The 18,828-nt window shown below is 45.6% G+C and overlaps 1 long non-coding RNA gene across 1 annotated transcript; it reads left to right on the forward strand.

Moving 5' to 3' along the window:
• Positions 1-13,539: 13,539 nt before the first annotated feature.
• Positions 13,540-15,273, forward strand: LOC117130720. Its single transcript, XR_004454009.1, has 2 exons — positions 13,540-14,780; positions 14,852-15,273. It is a non-coding gene; the product is annotated as an uncharacterized LOC117130720 (long non-coding RNA).
• Positions 15,274-18,828: the final 3,555 nt, after the last annotated feature.

An 18,828-nucleotide genomic window follows, 5' to 3' on the forward strand; every position in this document is an offset into this window, starting at 1 on the left:
TCGAATTGCTCTTGCTTGACAGCTGGAACACGATCACTCAATGATCTTACTTAAGGTCCTTATCTTGATTCCTGCATCAAACAACTCCCCTAGGTACTTAGTCATTCAACCAACCATCCCCACAGACATAAGTAACCTTTGAGAAGTCTTTGAAAGGATAAGGGTTTGCATCTGGCCTTTCTCGGCTCATGCACACTCAAACATCCCCTTGCCATATAGGCAATAGTACCCAATCCATATTCTGGACTGACAAATCTCATTAGATCCTAAGTCAATCAACCAACCATCCTCACATGACTTGGAACTGATGAGTCATCATCTGGCCAGACCGGCTTTGGGACTTAACCCAAACAACATATATGATTTGTTCATACCAAACGATGCATTCCTTAATCAGATTAGTTCCGACACCTTGAACCATCATTCAGAGGTCAGGTCGTCCATACTCAACCATGATCAGATCTTACACGGCCTTCCTTGAACAATCACACTTAGGCTCAGTATCTATGGTCTACGACACATAGTACTAGCCATACACTTCGTCATGACTCTTAGCCAATCTCGAAGCTATCAACACCAAGGTTGATATCTAGAAGCATCACATCAATACTCTTACTCCAGTAACGTGACTATCCATACTAGTGCTCGGCCATTGAACCATCGTCATGAAACATGATTCGACCACCAGACTTGATAAGCCATCTTCTACTTAGCAGGTACTGATATAACCGGCCTTCCATTGCCATCATGTGGGTTTACGCCCTACATAATGCATATGGCGCCTATCCTACTCACCAACCCAAGGTTTATTGTAAGATATCCCACTTAGCCTTTGCGGCTAAAGCCATCCAACCATAGCCGGATCGTCCATAGTCCCGTCTTACCGTCTGGTTAAGATCTAGGTGCGATCGACCAGTTATAAGTCTGGCCCAAAGGCTCACGGACCTTCTTACCTGATCCGACCCAAAGCCTGGATCCATACCAGAGAGTAAGGCCCAAGACCAAACCGGATTGCCTTGCAACCAATCAGACCTTGCGACACAACACTCCGGTTAAACTAACCGTCCATCCGTTCGACTATGCAGCCGCGGACTGTCCACTTTGTTCGGCCTAAGCCTTGAACCAATGGCACCGTTTGGAACTCACACCCTTTGGGAACTAGTACCCTTTGGACACTCGGGCCTCTTGGCAACTCATGACCCTTGGCATCTCGCACCCATTCAGATGCTCCAACCGTTCGACCTAACCGTCCGTATGGACTGTCTGGTCCGTGCGTGTGTCCGGCCTATGGTCAAAGGACGACGCCTTAACCTACACAAGTCATGAACCATTGTGACTGTTCAGGGAAGGGTTTCAACCGTTCAGAACAGAACAGAACCCCCCCTATCCAATCGGATCACCTGAGGCCGGTTTACACCATGTGCGCGCCTAACTCGACGGTTATGGACCGCAACTTCATTACTCAACCAGAACCACGGTTATAACCAATCCCAACACATCAACAAGGCCACGCTAATGTACAGAAGGAGTAGAAGAAGAATTGGATGAAAAGAATAAGAAGAATAGGACACAATCCAAACGCCCATGGCTAGACCGGTTCAGACTGTCCGATTGTCTTAGCCGATGAGTTGGTGGTTACCTCACTGACCCTATCAGACTGAACCATGGATTTCGAGTCCTTCTCCAGACCCTTCTCTAGGCCTTGGGTATTCATAACACACGGCCTCCTCTCTCCTAAACCGTTCTCCTTGCCGGAGATACAAAACCACCACGACCGGCCCTTTTCCGGCCGATCTCTTGGCCAGAACTCTCTCTCTCTCTCTCTCTCTCTACGTTTTTCCATGAGTATTTTACTCTGGAATTGGATAATGAAATCGACCAGAGAGCCCCCATATTTATAGAAAACGAGGGGGTAAGTCTTGCCCCACGAATAAGCACGACTTGCTAGCGAATGGGCACCATCGGCCAAGGGTTGTCCCCTTTCGGCCACTTGCATCCCTTCGCCCTTTCTGATTGGGTTTGGGGTCGGTCATAAGCCCAACCCACGCCCCAAGCCTCCTGGACTTAGCCCACGGCCTTGCCCAAAGACCCAACAGCCCATGGCCTCATGGCCGGACCTCACAGCCCGCCACTGACCCGGACCCGGACCATCGGCCTAAATCCCAAACAATCCGTCTAGCTGAGGTGAGCTGACTCTCAGCTGCCTCAGCTAGGTGAGCTAGTAGTCCAGCTAGTGGAGCTGATTTAGTAGGGACTGAGCTGGAGTGAACTAAAACTAGCTTCATTGAGCTGGCCGAGCTACTCGTCCACTTCGTCCAGTTACCGTCTTACTCGTCCTAGCTGTCTCTTAGCTTGTATAAGGTTAAGTATAAGTTTCCTTATGTCCTTAACCTTCTTTCTCGACCATGGAACGCTTGCCTTGATGTCCTAAGACTGGATTGTACGTTTCCTCGAACCATGGCCGTCCCGACAATCCTTTCCAGGATTGGGGTTGTGACACGCCAGCACACACAGGACGTCCGGGGCTGTTTGTGGCTGTCTGTCAGCACACACAGGACATCCGTGTGTGTCCGTGTGTGTCTGTCAGCACACACAGGACGTTCGTGGATGTCGGTCAGCACACACAGGACGTCAGTGTGTGTCCGTAAGCATACACAGGACGTTTGTGGCTGTACGTGTGTGTCCGTCAGCACACACAGGACGTCTGTGGCTGTCCATCAGTTCACATATCAGCACGTTGGTCCTTGGACTCTGCACGCTGGCCCTTCACGTGGACTGTTTGGGTGATTTTGGCCCACGTGGGCTATCTGTTCAGTACACATAGGACGTCCGTGGGTGTCCGCCAGCACACACAGGACGTCCATGGCGGTCCGTGTGTGTCCGTCAGCACACACAGGACGTCCATGGCTGTCCATCAGTATACATATCAGCACACTGGTCCTTAAACTCAGCACGCTGGCCCTTCACGTGGACTTTTTGGGTGATTTTGGCCCACGTGGGCTGTCTGTTCAGTACACACAGGACATCTGTGGCTGCCGTCAGCACACACAGGACGTCCGTGTGTGTCCGTCAGCACAGACATGACGTTCGTGGCTGTGCGTGTGTGTCCGTGTGTGTCTGTCAGCACACACATGACGTCTGTGGCTGTCCATTAGTACACATATCAGCACGTTGGTCCTTTGACTCCGCACTCTGACCCTTCCTGTGGACTGTTCGGGTAATTTTGGCCCTCGTGGGCTGTCTGTTCAGTACACACAGGATGTCCGTGGGTGTCCGCCAGCACACACAGGACGTCCATGGCTGTTTGTGGCTGTCCGTCAGCACACACAGGACGTCCGTGTGTGTCAGTGTGTGTCTGTCAGCACACACAGGACGTCCGTGGGTGTCCGTCAGCACACACAGGACGTCTGTGGGTGCTCGTCAGCACACACAGGACATCCGTGTCTGTCCGTGTGTGTCCGTCAGCACACACAGGACGTTCGTGGCTGTACATGTATGTACGTGTGTGTCCGTCAGCACACACATGACGTCCGTGGCTGTCCATCAGTACACATATAAGCACGTTGGTCCTTGGACTCCGCACACTGACCCTTCTTGTGGACTGTTCGGGTGATTTTGGCCCTCGTGGGCTGTCTGTTCAGTACACACAGGACGTCCGTGGGTGTCCGCCAGCACACACAGGACGTCCGTGGCTGTCCGTGTGTGTCCGTCTGTGTCCGTCAACACACACAGGACGTCCGTGGCTGTCCCTCAGTACACATATCAGCACGTTCGTCCTTGGACTCAGCATGCTGGCCCTTCCCGTGGACTGTTTGGGTGATTTTGTCCCAAGTGGGCTGTCTGTTCAGTACACACAGGACGTCCATGGGTGTCCGCCAGCACACACAGGACGTCCGGGGCTGTTTGTGTCTGTCTGTCAGCACACACAGGACATCCGTGTGTGTCTGGGTGTGTCTGTCAGCACATACAGGACGTTCGTGGGTGTCGGTCAGCACACACAGGACGTCCGTGTGTGTCCGTAGCATACACAGGACGTCCGTGGCTGTCCGTGTGTGTCTGTCAGCACACACCGGACGTCTGTGGCTGTCCATCAGTACACATATCAGCACGGTTGTCCTTGGACTCTGCACGCTGGCCCTCCCGTGGACAGTTTGGGTGATTTTGGCCCACGTGGGCTATCTGTTCAGTACACACAGGACGTCCGTGGGTGTCCGCCAGCACACACAGGACGTCCGTGGCGGTCCGTGTGTGTCTGTCAGCACACACATGACGTTTGTGGCTGTCCATCAGTATACATATCTGATAGAACCCAGGACCTGGACCAGGACGTGGAGCAGACTCAGCATGGTGACCAGGACGATCAGATCAGTCCAACTGAGGTTCAGCCATTTAGCCGTTCCAGATCAACGGACAGAGCCGTGTACCGGATCGACCCGCGTGCACCCGGACGTGACCTAAGGATGGATCCACGACCTGATGACCAAATCAGCCAAACCACAGGCGTTCTTCCCCGACCCATTCGCCATTCTAGAGCCAACAGTCAAGCCAGAACCCATGATCATCGAGAAGAATCAGATTCCGGACTTAGCCTGTCTTTCCTGGCCCGTTTGGGACGTACCGCACGCCCGGATCAGGCTGATCACGACCTTTCCAACCACTTTGATGATTTCATGATGATCGATGCTTCCAACTACTCCAAAGGAAGGATACTTAAGCTCTCTGAAGATTTGGGTCGAGCTATCTCTTCATCCGTTCATGGATCATCGACGATCAATCATGCGGGCAGCCTTACGTCCGTCCTGCTCCTTACCGCGAACGACCTGATCACCAAGGATGAACCTGGACGTCTTTGTGAATCTGGACCAGTCAACACAAGAATCCGCACCTTGACCAGTCTTTAGTCAAAGTCTTCATTTCTATTTTCTATGTTGTCTTTTCCCACAAAATGTCTTTATGTTTCTTTGACTCACAAACCTTATAAGTATGTGATGATCCCCCCTTAATAAAACACATCGATTTTCCTTTGCTTATTTTGAGTCTTCTCTCTTTGTTCTTTGCTTAGAACATTCATACTTCTCTTGGTGAGGTCATCTCCAAGCGAACCACTTCGTTGTGTTGGACCGGTGCGTCACATCCGGCAACCTTCGAATCTCTGGTAGTATCTTTGGGCTATTCCGCAACCCTTAGTGTCACCGTTCATACCATCAGTTCTCTTTCCTTACGGATCGAGTTCATATCCCCCTTACCGGTTGAGTGTTCGTTCCTTAGGGTTCTTCAAGTGGTATCAGAGCCACTCTTCCGGTAACTCTATTATCATTCCATCTTCTCATCTCTCCATATTCTTCAAACACTTCTTCTTCTACCTTTCTTAAATCCGGGCCACTCATTACCATCCATATAAAAAAAAAAAAAAGATTTACGATTTGATTCAAAAAAAAAAAAAATAATAGAAAAAGTTCAAAGTTTGTTTTGTGGTTTGGTGGTGGAAGAGAAAGCCTGCTGGCTGAGGAGAAATCCAGCCTTTGAGGTGGTTAAAACGGATTTCAAAAAAAAAAAAATCAAAATCTCTTATCTTTCTATCTTGAGAAAATTCCCTTGTTTGCTTGGATTTGCCCATTGGGATTCTTTGATTTGTTCTCTTAGAACATTGAGTAGAAACTTGTGTGTGATCACCTAAATCTGAGAGAAACACTTGAGTGGGTGAGAATAAAATACTTGAGAGAGTGAGGCTTTATTTCCTAACTTTTGTGTTGAGATTTTCAGGTTATGATGTTTGGTCTTCAAAGGAAAAGTAACAAGGAGAAGCACCCACGACTTTCTGTCTCTCAAACCTCCTTTAAATATGCTTTGAATACTTTTGATGAGTTTGTTGATGTGCAGGAAAAACAAATTTGGTGGAGCAAAGAGCATGTCAATAGCTCCAAAGATGTGGCTGATCCAAAAAGGCAACATTTTCAGTTTGATGTCCACCAATTTTGTGATAATTTTGTGAAGGGTGTGGACAAAGCCCTCAAGGACGTCATCAAGAGCCAAAAGAAGAGCACATCCACACGTGCCCAAGTAGCTGAGCCATCTTTGTCCATCAGTAAGAAAACCCAAGGTGAATCTGAAAACTGTTTTGAAGAATTTAAAGATTTTTCAGATTCTTCACCTATATTTGATGAAACTGATGAAGAACCAATTGAAAGTTTGATGTCTTGTGAAGAAAGTTGTGACCTTCCTTATCTTGAATCTGAGTTTATAAATGATAATGAACAGGCTAATGTAGAACTAACTGTTTTGCAACCGGAGCATCCGAGTAGCCTTGTTTTGTCTCAACAGGTTTTTGAGGAAGAGCCACTGGATATTCCACATCAGTGCCCATGTCTTGACATTTGGACAGCTTTGGATGAAGTCCCAGAACCTATCTTTGATGAGGTGGACGAACCTGATCCAGTCTTTGATGAAGAAGCAACAAGCATCATATCCATTGCTATGGAGAATTATCTATGCTTTGATCCCGGCACAACTCCTGCCCCTTTGCTTCCTGATCTTCAAGAGTACTGTGAGGAACCTTATTTGCTTAATTCTCTACCTGACATGTTTGTCAAGATCAGTACTCATGATGTGATTCGCTTTGGCCTTGACAAAATGAAAGAATTTTGTGTTTCAAAATCTGTTTTTGATAACATGATTAATTCTTTTAAGGTCTTTGAACCTGATAAATTTCTTGATCAATCACGTTTTCAAAATGTCAATGGCATTAATTCTGGATTTATCTTGTGTTTTGATCAGTTCTTAGAAGATAGCCATGGTTTTGATCATTTTGAAAAGTCTCTTGAGCTTGATTTGAAACAAACTGTTTTCTGTTCTAATAAATCTTTTGATTCATTTGTTTTCAAAGAAAATAGCTTTGATCTTAACTCTTCTAGACATAGACAGATCACTGATCATTTGTTGCCATCCTCTTGTGCCTTGGACAAAATTCTGATTCAGAAGTTGCTGGAAAATAAATCACTTAAAACTGAAAATGATTTTTGTGATCTTGATTTTTGTGATTTTATTTCGCAGCCTCATCTTGTGTGTTCTAAATATGATAAAACTTGGCATCTTCTGAAATCATTTCGTGATCAATGTGTTGTCTTGAGCCTTGATGATATAGTGGTATACAACACTTTCTTTGAAAAATACCTTGAATCTTTGATAAATGATTCTCAAACTGAACTTAAGCTTGTGTGTTCAGATGTTGGGAAGGATATGCCCATCTTGAAAATGACTACTGTTGTTGAATATCTTGATAAAATTCTTGTCTGTAATATCTACTTTGATGAGCACCTTGAAAGGCTGAAAAATGTGCAATTTGTTCTTGGAAAAGATATCTTGATTTGTGATTTGAACAAATATTTATCTTGCACATTTGATCCTGGTCTTTTAGTGTTTGTTTTGAGTATCCAGGAAAGACAGGTTCAGCCTCTGAATGAAAGCTTTGGACGTTCCCAACAACCTCAGATTTGGAGAAGCTTTGTTGTTCAAACCGGCTACCTTGGTGCCAGCGACAGAGGTTCAGTCCAAGAAGGATATCTCAACAGTCCGAAGGTCTTTTGTCTTGCATCCAATTGTAAAAGAAAGCCAACTCATCAAGGATTCACTGAGGCTTGGAATCGCATGAAAAGTTTCACGGATGAAGAAGTTATGAATTTTCCAAACCGGAGGTTTTTCAGTCCATCTATCCGCGAGTACCAGATTTCTAAAAGAGATTCATGCCCCAGAATGAATCGGCCTGAGCCAAAACCGATCCTCCATGAACCAAAGGTGTTTCCTCAGTCATTCTCCTGTCTAAACCAAAAGCACTGTAAGGATCATGTGTTGATTGCCTCTACTCTTCATGAAAAAGTTTTGAAACCGAGAATTTCAAAGAGAAAACATATTCTTATGTGGTTGAAAAATGTTTTGCTCAAACCTTTTCATGAATTGTGTTCATTGAGCTGTGCTTTGAAAGAGATTTGGTTTAGGAAAAGGCATGAACCAAAATTGCTTAGGCCAAAGAATCAATTTGATTTCATTCATGATAAGAATTTTTCAGATTTGGCATTGTCTCTTTCTTTTCCTAACCGTTTCTCACCTTGGCCTGATTTTGAGATTGATAAATCAATTTTTGGCAACCAGCTTACTTGCTTAATGCTTGCCCACGTCCTTGATGATTATCCTAAGTGCTTGGATCATGTTTTTGGTGTCTTAAGGATAGAGAAACCCTTTGATTATTCCTTTACCAGATTTGATGTGGTTTCTCTAGTTGCTTCGAATAAACAGGATAAGCATGATCAGTTTCTAAGGAGAGCAAGCACCAATGGACGCCAAAGCACTTGGAATTCCTTGATGAAAATGACTTCAAAACTCCAAGGAAGTTTCTGTCCATATTTTTTATTCCCTGAATTTTCCATGAATTTTAATTCCTTTGTATCTGATTCGTCTCTTTTTGATATAGGTACTTTGGATTTGAGGACAAATCCTTTTGAAGAAGGAGGGAATGATAGAACCCAGGACCTGGACCAGGACGTGGAGCAGACTCAGCATGGTGACCAGGACGATCAGATCAGTCCAACTGAGGTTCAGCCATTTAGCCGTTCCAGATCAACGGACAGAGCCGTGTACCGGATCGACCCGCGTGCACCCGGACGTGACCTAAGGATGGATCCACGACCTGATGACCAAATCAGCCAAACCACAGGCGTTCTTCCCCGACCCATTCGCCATTCTAGAGCCAACAGTCAAGCCAGAACCCATGATCATCGAGAAGAATCAGATTCCGGACTTAGCCTGTCTTTCCTGGCCCGTTTGGGACGTACCGCACGCCCGGATCAGGCTGATCACGACCTTTCCAACCACTTTGATGATTTCATGATGATCGATGCTTCCAACTACTCCAAAGGAAGGATACTTAAGCTCTCTGAAGATTTGGGTCGAGCTATCTCTTCATCCGTTCATGGATCATCGACGATCAATCATGCGGGCAGCCTTACGTCCGTCCTGCTCCTTACCGCGAACGACCTGATCACCAAAGGATGAACCTGGACGTCTTTGTGAATCTGGACCAGTCAACACAAGAATCCGCACCTTGACCAGTCTTTAGTCAAAGTCTTCATTTCTATTTTCTATGTTGTCTTTTCCCACAAAATGTCTTTATGTTTCTTTGACTCACAAACCTTATAAGTATGTGATGATCCCCCCTTAATAAAACACATCGATTTTCCTTTGCTTATTTTGAGTCTTCTCTCTTTGTTCTTTGCTTAGAACATTCATACTTCTCTTGGTGAGGTCATCTCCAAGCGAACCACTTCGTTGTGTTGGACCGGTGCGTCACATCCGGCAACCTTCGAATCTCTGGTAGTATCTTTGGGCTATTCCGCAACCCTTAGTGTCACCGTTCATACCATCAGTTCTCTTTCCTTACGGATCGAGTTCATATCCCCCTTACCGGTTGAGTGTTCGTTCCTTAGGGTTCTTCAATATCAGCACGCTGGTCCTTGGACTCAGCACGCTGGCCCTTCCCGTGGACTGTTTGGGTGATTTTAGCCCACGTGGGCTGTCTGTTCAGTACACACAGGACGTATGTGGGTGTCGGTCAGCACACACTGGACGTCCGTGTGTGTCCGTCAGCACACACAGGACGTTCCTGGCTGTGCGTGTGTGTCCGTGTGTGTCTGTCAGCACACACATGACGTCCGTGGCTGTCCATCAGTACACATATCAGCACGTGTGTTCTTTGACTCCGCACGCTGACCCTTCCTGCGGACTGTTCGGGTGATTTTGGCCCTCGTGGGCTGTCTGTTCAGTACACACAGGACGTGCATGGGTGTCCGCCAGCACACACAGGACGTCCGTGGCTGTCCGTGTGTGTCCGTCTGTGTCCGTCAGCACACACAGGACGTCCGTGGCTGTCCCTCAGTACACATATTAGCACGTTGGTCCTTGGACTCAGCACGCTGGCCCTTCCCGTGGACTGTTTGGGTGATTTTATCCCACGTGGGCTGTCTGTTCAGTACAGACAGGACGTGTCACGCCCCCAATCCTGAATAGGATTGTTGGGACGGCCATGGTTCGAGGAAACGTGCAAGCCAGTCTTAGGACATCAAGGCAAGCGTTCCATGGTCGAGAAAGAAGGTTAAGGACATAAGGAAACTAAGACTTAACCTTATACAAGCTAAGAGACAGCTAGGACGAGTAAGACAGTAACTGGACAAAGTGGACGAGTAGCTCGGCCAGCTCAATGAAGCTAGGTTCAGTTCACTCCAGCTCAGTCCCTACTAAGTCAGCTCCACTAGCTGGACTACTAGCTCACTCAGCTGAGACAGCTGAGAGTCAGCTCATCTCAGCTAGACTGACTGTCCGGGCTTTAGGCCGATTGTCTGGGACCGGGTCAGTGGCGGGCTGTGAGGTCCGGCCATGAGGCCATGGGCTGTTGGGTCTTTGGACAAGGCCGTGGGCTAAGTCCAGGAGGCCTTGGGCGTGGGTTGGGCTTGTGACCGACCCCAAACCCAATCAGAAAGGGCGAAGGGATGCAAGTGGCCGAAAGGGGACAACCCTTGGCCGATGGTGCCCATTCGCTAGCAAGTCGTGCCTGTTCGTGGGGCAAGACTTACCCCCTCGTTTTCTATAAATATGGGGGCTCTATGGTCGATTTCATTATCCAATTCCAGAGTAAAATACTCAGAGAAAAACGTAGAGAGAAAGAAAGAGAGAAAGAGAGAGTTCCGGCCAAGAGAAAGGCCGATTGTGGTGGTGTTGTGTTCCGGCGACTCTGATCGTTTGAGAACTAACTCCGGTCAAGAATGGGAGATCAAGACAAGGAGAAGAGCATGGAGAAGCCAGACGTGGTTCACAAGGTATGTGATGGGCCGTGGCTCCATCAGACCAAACGGACTGTCCATGCGACCGCACCGCAGCTCTGCTCGGTTCCTAAGTCCCATTCGGCTCTCCTTATCTGTTTCAATTCGTTTCTCTTCTCTTCTCTCTGGTTAAACACGAAAGGTTGTGTTGGTTGAGTCCAAGGGACACGTCCCTAGACTTTGGCCGGAAATAATCAAACCGCTAGCCTAGACACGGGTCGGTTAGTGGGATGATCCGATCGCACCAAGATTGGGCGGTTAGGACGAACTGTCATGTCCCTGATCCTGGATAGGATCGTCCGGACGGACTGTGGTGCGAGGAAACACACCAGACAGGTCATCTGACCTAAAGACAAGTATATCATGGCCTGAAGGTAAGGTTAAGGGCATCAGGAAGCTAAGGCATAGCTAATCCAAGAAGGAGACAAGCTCAAAGGAGCTGGACAAGCGAGCTGGTAGCTGGACAAGATCCAGGTGAAGCTCGATGAAGTGAGTGATCAGAATGGATCATGGGAAAACTAAGTCTAGGTCTGGAAATTGACCTTGGGACTTAGAAGGATTGAAGAAGATAAAGGAAGCAAGCTGGACACAGTGTATAACAGCTGGGCGATGCAGTAAGCAAGCTCAACCAGCTAGGTGAAGTGTAGTGCAGCTCGGTGTAGCTCACTGAAGTGTAGGTCAGCTCCCTGAGCTGGATGGTCTAGCTCACTCAGCTGTATCAGCTGGGGATCAGCTCAACTCAGCTGGACTGAGTGTTCAGTTCTTGGGCAGTTGGGCCGGGTCTGGACAGTGGCCAGGCCATGTGGATGACCCATGTGTACCAATGGGCTGGAGGGCTCTTGTGGTTGGGTCATGGGCGTGGGCAATCAGTCTGGGCCTTGTTTGGACTTGTCCAGGTGTGGTAACTGCCATAGGCGAAAGGGTGCAATCTGTACCATTGATTAAATCAATGGCCAGAAATGATACCGAAGGGATGCAATGGTTAAGAAGTAACCACCCCTTCTCCTATATAAGGAAGGCAAGTCCGTGCCTTTGCAGGCACGCCAGGGCTTCCTTCTACACCCTCAAACAATAAGAAACACAGAGAAAAGACAGAGAGTTGGTCGGATTCCCAATCCAAGACCCATGGTGGTGTGAAGGCCATAAAGAGGCAGTTTTGGGAGAGATCAAGGGGGAAAGTTATGAACGACTTTCTGGTGGCTTTTGATCCGTGATGTTATCACCCAATGCATCCTCCAGGGCCTGAGAACACACGCAAATGGTGAGGAGAGAAGGTAGATGACCGGAATTCATTCCTAAAGGCCAAGACAGCCTTAAGGGCAGATGTGTGTAGAAAGGCAGTTTCATGGAAGTGCAAGGGGAGTTATGAACGACCCTGTGGTAGGTTTTCACCACTGATTAACACGTCCTAGAATTCCTCTGCATCTTGGGAACACACGCAAACACCCAGGAGAGAAGGGAGAAGGCCGGGCTTCACTCACAATGGCATGAATAGCCTTGAAGGTGGATGCAGTGTAGAAACTTGTTTCATGGAAGTTCCATGGAAGGAGTGATGGTCACGAACCATGGTTAGATCTTATCAATACTGGAAGTATGTGAAAAGGGTTTGATGAAGGCGTGCTTGGAAGAGCATGGACGCCCCTGATGAGGTAACAGGTGGGGACTGCAGACCATTGGGCATAGTCTGGTACACTATGGGCTGATCTGGTCCTGCAGTTACACCTTACTCTGTTTTATGATTATTAATCATATTATTCCTTGTTCTTATGATTGAGATTGATGATTAGACATAGTAGCACTGAACCATGGCTTGGCCGGTTCAGAAGAACCCTCCATGGCCTTGGTTTGGCAGCTAAGTCCGGATCTCCTACTTCCTGATGGATTTATGGCGATCTGACTTTGGAATCCTCTTAGTGGTGAATTATCATGAATTATCATGGTATTTGGGGATTTTTATCTGATTGATTTCGAGATGGTCAAGGTGGCCGGTGGGGCTGTTCTAGGTCAAGATCCATAGGATCGAGATCGGTTCTTGGAATTCTGACTTGACCATTCTCTTAGTTAAGATTTATCATGAATTATCATGAATCCTAATGAGTTTTTAGGGATTGATTTAGAGATGGTCCCTTGGGCCGGTTTGCCTGATCTTGGCCGAGATCTATGGGATGGAGGCCGGTTCTGGGAAATCTGATTGGACCATTCTCTTAGTTATGATTTATCATGAATTGTCATGAATTTTAATTGATTTTTGGAGCAGGTTTGCTTGCAGTCGAAATTGCACCTGAGGGCATATTGGGTCAGATCCTTGTGTTAGGATATCTGATCATATGTTTGTGTGCTGGAACATATTGTCACTTATGATGTTGATCATAAGGAATTGCTGGTTATCAACCTTGGTGTTGGTAAGGCAGGCCGTGTGTGATCTGATCATGGGCAAGGATGGACGACCTGATCCTTGGATGATGGATCAAGGTGTCTGATCTGATTGATCAAAGGATGCACCGGTGGTAAGAGCAACACTAATCAGGTTCAGTGGGACATTGTTCCATGACTGATTAGGAAGTATGAAGACTCATCAGTTCTGAGTCATGTGGGGTGGTTGGTTGATTGACTCAGGATCTGTTGGGCATTGTTAGTCCATGAGCTGGACTTGGTATCATAAGTTGATAAGGCAAAAAGGATGTGGGACACACTACAAGAAAAATGTGTTTTAATAGCAGACCAGGATAGCGTTTTTTCGCTTTCTGCTATGGTTGACATATCCGGTAGTTTTAGATAGCGTTTGTATTTTTGGAAGCGCTATGATAGAGCGGCATAATTGAAAACGCTATGATAGTATTCATTTAATAGCACATAAAATAATAAACGCTATAATAGTGTACCTTTTGAATCCCTAAACCCTAAACAAACTTCTGAACCATATATATACTCTAAAAAGCTAAATTTAAAGACTAATATAGTTATAATCTTTATAATATTTTAGAAATTAAACTCCAAATCTTAAATATAGAACTATAAACTTAAATATTTAAAAATTAAATCCAAACCCTATATCATACATAATCTCTAAATCTAAAATCATAAACTTCATATTTGATAGTTCTAAAATTTCAATACTAAACCATACACGTTAAAACTAAAATATATTTATTATATCTATACTCACAGAATTTCAACACAAAACCTTAACCTTTTTTTTTTATCGAAATTCTGAAAGTACTTATAAAAATATAATCTTTTCAAATTTAATTTTCAAACCTTAAATCTAACCTTAGAACTCTATCACATAGACCTTTGCTCTAAAATCTTATACTTTAAATCTGAAATTCAATAGTTCTTCATTAACTTTATAAACGTAAATGATAATTTAGGTTATATATTAATAAAATTAGTTACACAACAAAACAGTTTTTGATTTGTTAATCTTTGACCGTTGATTGGTTTTAATCCAATGGTTATAACTCATTCTTTTGTTAATCCTTTCTCATTTTTTTTCTAATTGATCAGTTAATAAAACAAAGAGAAAAATTTCTCATTGGTGAAAACAGGATGGTGAGGATAGCTTCTATATTCGATCCCCACCGTAGATTTAACTCGATCTAAGGGGCATAAGTGATTCACTTTAATATTTTTCTTTTCTTTTTGCAATCTCTCGTCTCCTCTTCTCTCGCAATCTCTCGTCTCCTCCTCTCTCACCACCATCTCTTCAACCTTCTTGCTCAGGATAACTTATCTGAAATCCTCCTCTCTCATCATCTCATATCCTGCAATCATCTTCTCCCATCAATCCTCCTCTCTCATCACCTATTCAATCCTCATCTCACGATCTCTCAAACTTGCTGTCTGTCGTCACGGATTTAAGCTCACCACCTCTGCTCAAGTCTGGAAACCATGACCCCTCACCTCCTCCCCTTGGTCTATCTCTTCTTAAGCGTTCATCTACTTTTCATCTTTTTTTAAATAAAATCTATTGCTTTTGTTTACAGATCTGGAATAATGATGACATAGAGGAGGTAATGATGATCCATAGACAGAGGCGGCGGCCGACGCACAAAGAGGTTGAAGACGGCGGGGAGTTATGAAGACGACGGGTGATGCACAAAAAGAGGCCTACGAAGTCAGAATGGAAGAGGAAGAGTAAGCTAGCTGTAGTGATGGAGGTAGATTCAAGCAAGAAGAGAAGAAGAAGAAGAGAGGCGGAGAAGGAACGTAGACTAGGTTTTAGTTTTAGGTTTAGCTTTTCAATTTTTCTTTAAAAAATTGGTTTAGTTTGGTTTACTTTCATGTATCGGTATAAAAAAATTGATATATAAATTTTTTTTAAAAAAAATTTTAATTTTTTTTTATTTTTTAATAATGTAATAATAACAAAACTTATATGCTATTAAAGAATATTTAATTGCAGATAGAAAAGTGCTATCGTAGCGGAAGAAACGATAGCAGTGTTAAAAACCGCTATGTAATGTCCTTTACCTATTATGACGGGCGATAATACAGCGCTTCAAAAACCGCTATTTTATCGTTATATAGCGTTTTTCGTCCGCTAATAAAACTCATTTTTCTTGTAGTGACAGTGCATGAGCCGGTAAGGGCCAGATGCATGTCCTTAGCTGTTTGAAGACTTCTCAAGGGTTACTTATGTCTGTGGGGATTGTTGGTTAAATGACTAAGTACCCAAGGGAAGAGTTTATGCAGGTATAAGGGAGTTGGACGACTGGACGGGGAGCTGGGCAAAGCTACCTCGCAGCTCGATCAGCTGGAACGGAGCAGCAAACCTCAAGTGAGATGGTTGAGCTCAACTAGCTGGGTGAGCTAGCTAAGACAGCTAAGTAAGCTGGGACAATGAGCTAACAAGCTCCGAGAATGTGGCAAAGGTATGATCTGTCAATGGTGCATAGATCTAGATATAATGGCTTAGGGGAACGGAACCTCTGATTGTATGACTTGGTCTAGGTTCAGGATCGACCTTGGAGCTAGCTGGCAGTTGTGTTTACTGACCAGTAGCTGAGGTGATCTAACCAGACAAGTGTTAGATTGGTTTTAGACCAATGGTTAAGTAGATACTATTCCGCTGTGCATAAGTTGAAAGGATCTAGCTAGGGAATGACTAAGGTAGTCTTGAGCTAGGATCTGAGTTAGCCCTCGTCAATGGGCGATATTTTAAATAAAGGGCAAAATTTTTAGAGGTTCGGTCCGGGTATGGACTGAGCGACGTGAGGCATCGACCGCGGCCTAGTCGGCCGGGATCGGGTCTTACAAGTTGGTATCAGAGCATGCTTGATCCTGTTAAGGACAGTGCTCAAAGATGTTAAGTTCCAAACCGAAATTTTTTCTGAAAACTCAGATGACTTGGAACCTTAGTTGTGGTGAGCCAAGTGAGAGTTGAGGTAAGTTTGGGTTTCATGCTTGTGAACGGGGAAGTTCCAAGATGAGCCGGCTTAGCCAAGATACACTCTTCCACGGCAAGACCCTGAAAACATAAAGGTTAGTTTATCTAGTTATTTGGAATAGTAGACGGATTGGATGATGGACGCAATGCAAGATCTTTGTATGGACGACCTGGACAAGGGAAGTAACATGGACCAGAGAGTGGCTTAGGTTGAAAGAAACGTGCAGCACTCTCTTGGAGGTAAATGTTATCCCTTGGTGGCTGTTCAAAACAAGTGAGCATATGCAATGTTCATGTTAGTCTAAGGGAGACGCTACATGGCTAGTACATGAGTGGGCTTATGATCAGATGGATCAGCTTGGACTCAGTGTAAGTCAAGGTAGGATTCCTTAAGATTTAATGAATGTAATGGATCAATTCCAAGAGGAATTAGAAACACGATGTTAAGTATCTTAGTATGATGAGGATTGAAGTATACTATCAACACTTTTGTGAATGGTATGGGACGTTCACAGATGTGTGATGCTTTGGAGAATGGTATGGGACATTTTCCAAATGTGTGATCAAACCAAGATCCTACTCATCTAAGTACTTAATGATCGGTGGTGTGGAAACACATTATTTGATACTGGAGCTACACATAGTGTTGTGAGTCCAGGAATGGTTGGAAAAGGTTTGTTCCAGTATGGAACATGGGATGGTTCTGAACGAGTGAGTGCGGCCGGAGGGCAAGTTATGAACTCACTCGGTCTGGTTAAGGACATCCCTGTGGTGATATTGGATAGGCCGATGCCTCTAGATCTGATTGTTGTCCCCCTCAAGCATCATGAAGTGATCTTGGGCATGGACTGGTTGGGAAAGTATCGGGCAACTCTAGATTGTCACCAGGGAAGAATGCAACTTGGGAACGAGTTTGGACCCCGATTAAATACCAAGGAATCAAGCCAACCTCTTGTAGTTGGTGGTTTCAGCAGTCCAAGTAGAACGGATGCTTGGAAATGGTTGTGAGGCCTTTTTGGCTACCATTTACACTGATGAGGTTGTAGGGGCCTGTGACCCAGAGGGTATACCGTTGGTTCGGGAATTTCAGGATGTGTTTGGGGCACTACAGGGCATTCCCCCTGATAGGGCTGACCCATTCATCATTGAATTGGAACCTGGAACGGCCCCATTATCTAAAAGTCCATATAGAATGGCACCAGCTCAGATGGCAGAGCTGAAGAAGCAACTTGAGGAGTTGCTTGAGAAGGGGTTCATACGCCCTAGTGTATTACCTTGGGGAGCACCAGTCCTATTTGTTAAGAAAAAGGATGGTAGCTTTAGGTTGTGCATTGATTATAGGGGTTTGAACAGGGTGACTGGGAAGAACAAGTACCCTTTACCCAGGATTGATGAATTGCTGGAATCATAAACCTTATTGTCCAGGAAGGACTTAAGGGAACAGAACAATCTGTTAGGACTCATGGTAGAGTGAGCAGCCTAAAGATTGGAACATGTTCGCTAGGACTTGGCTGGTGCATCGAGTGGCTTGGAGATTGGTTGAATCTACTAAGACTTGAGTACTCAGTATGTTCCTAGGTACTGAATTTGATCTAGTCATGGAACTAAAGTGTTCTACATGGACTTGATGTCTATTAGGAACGCAACCTGCAGAGTTGGGTCAGTGACACAAGTCATGTCTTTGTATGGGTGCTTGATGGACCACTTGATAAGATTTTGGGTTAAATATCTATCAAGTGGGGGAGACTTGTTGTGTATATGATGACCAAGACGTGGTCAGTGGGAAGGAACAAGGTGGGAGATGCAACGAATTGGTTAGAAAGAACCAATCGAGCATGCTCCATGTTCTGGGTACAAATGAGTTCGGATGGAACCTTTGTCATGAGACCAGAGGTTAACACCACTGGATTCGAGGACGAATCCTTCGTAAGTGGGGGAGACTTGTCATGTCCCTGATCCTGGATAGGATCGTCCGGACGAACTGTGGTGCGAGGAAACGCACCAGTCAGGTCATATGACCTAAAGACAAGTATATCATGGCCTGAAGGTAAGGTTAAGGGCATCAGGAAGCTAAGGCATAGCTAATCCAAGAAGGAGACAAGCTCAAAGGAGCTGGACAAGCGAGCTGGTAGCTGGACAAGATCCAGGTGAAGCTCGATGAAGTGAGTGATCAGAATGGATCATGGGAAAACTAAGTCTAGGTCTGGAAATTGACCAAGGGACTTAGAAGGATTGAAGAAGATAAAGGAAGCAAGTTGGACACAGTGTATAACAGCTGGGCGATGCAGTAAGCAAGCTCAACCAGCTAGGTGAAGTGTAGTGCAGCTCGGTGTAGCTCACTGAAGTGTAGGTCAGCTCCCTGAGCTGGATGGTCTAGCTCACTCAGCTGTATCAGCTGGGGATCAGCTCAACTCAGCTGGACTGAGTGTTCAGGTCTTGGGCAGTTGGGCCGGGTCTGGACAGTGGCCAGGCCATGTGGATGACCCATGTGTACCAATGGGCCTGAGGGCTCTTGTGGTTGGGTCATGGGCGTGGGCAAACAGTCTGTGCCTTGTTTGGACTTGTCCAGGAGTG

Source organism: Brassica rapa, unplaced genomic scaffold (genome assembly GCF_000309985.2).
Source record: "Brassica rapa cultivar Chiifu-401-42 unplaced genomic scaffold, CAAS_Brap_v3.01 Scaffold0674, whole genome shotgun sequence".
Lineage (NCBI taxonomy): Eukaryota > Viridiplantae > Streptophyta > Magnoliopsida > Brassicales > Brassicaceae > Brassica > Brassica rapa.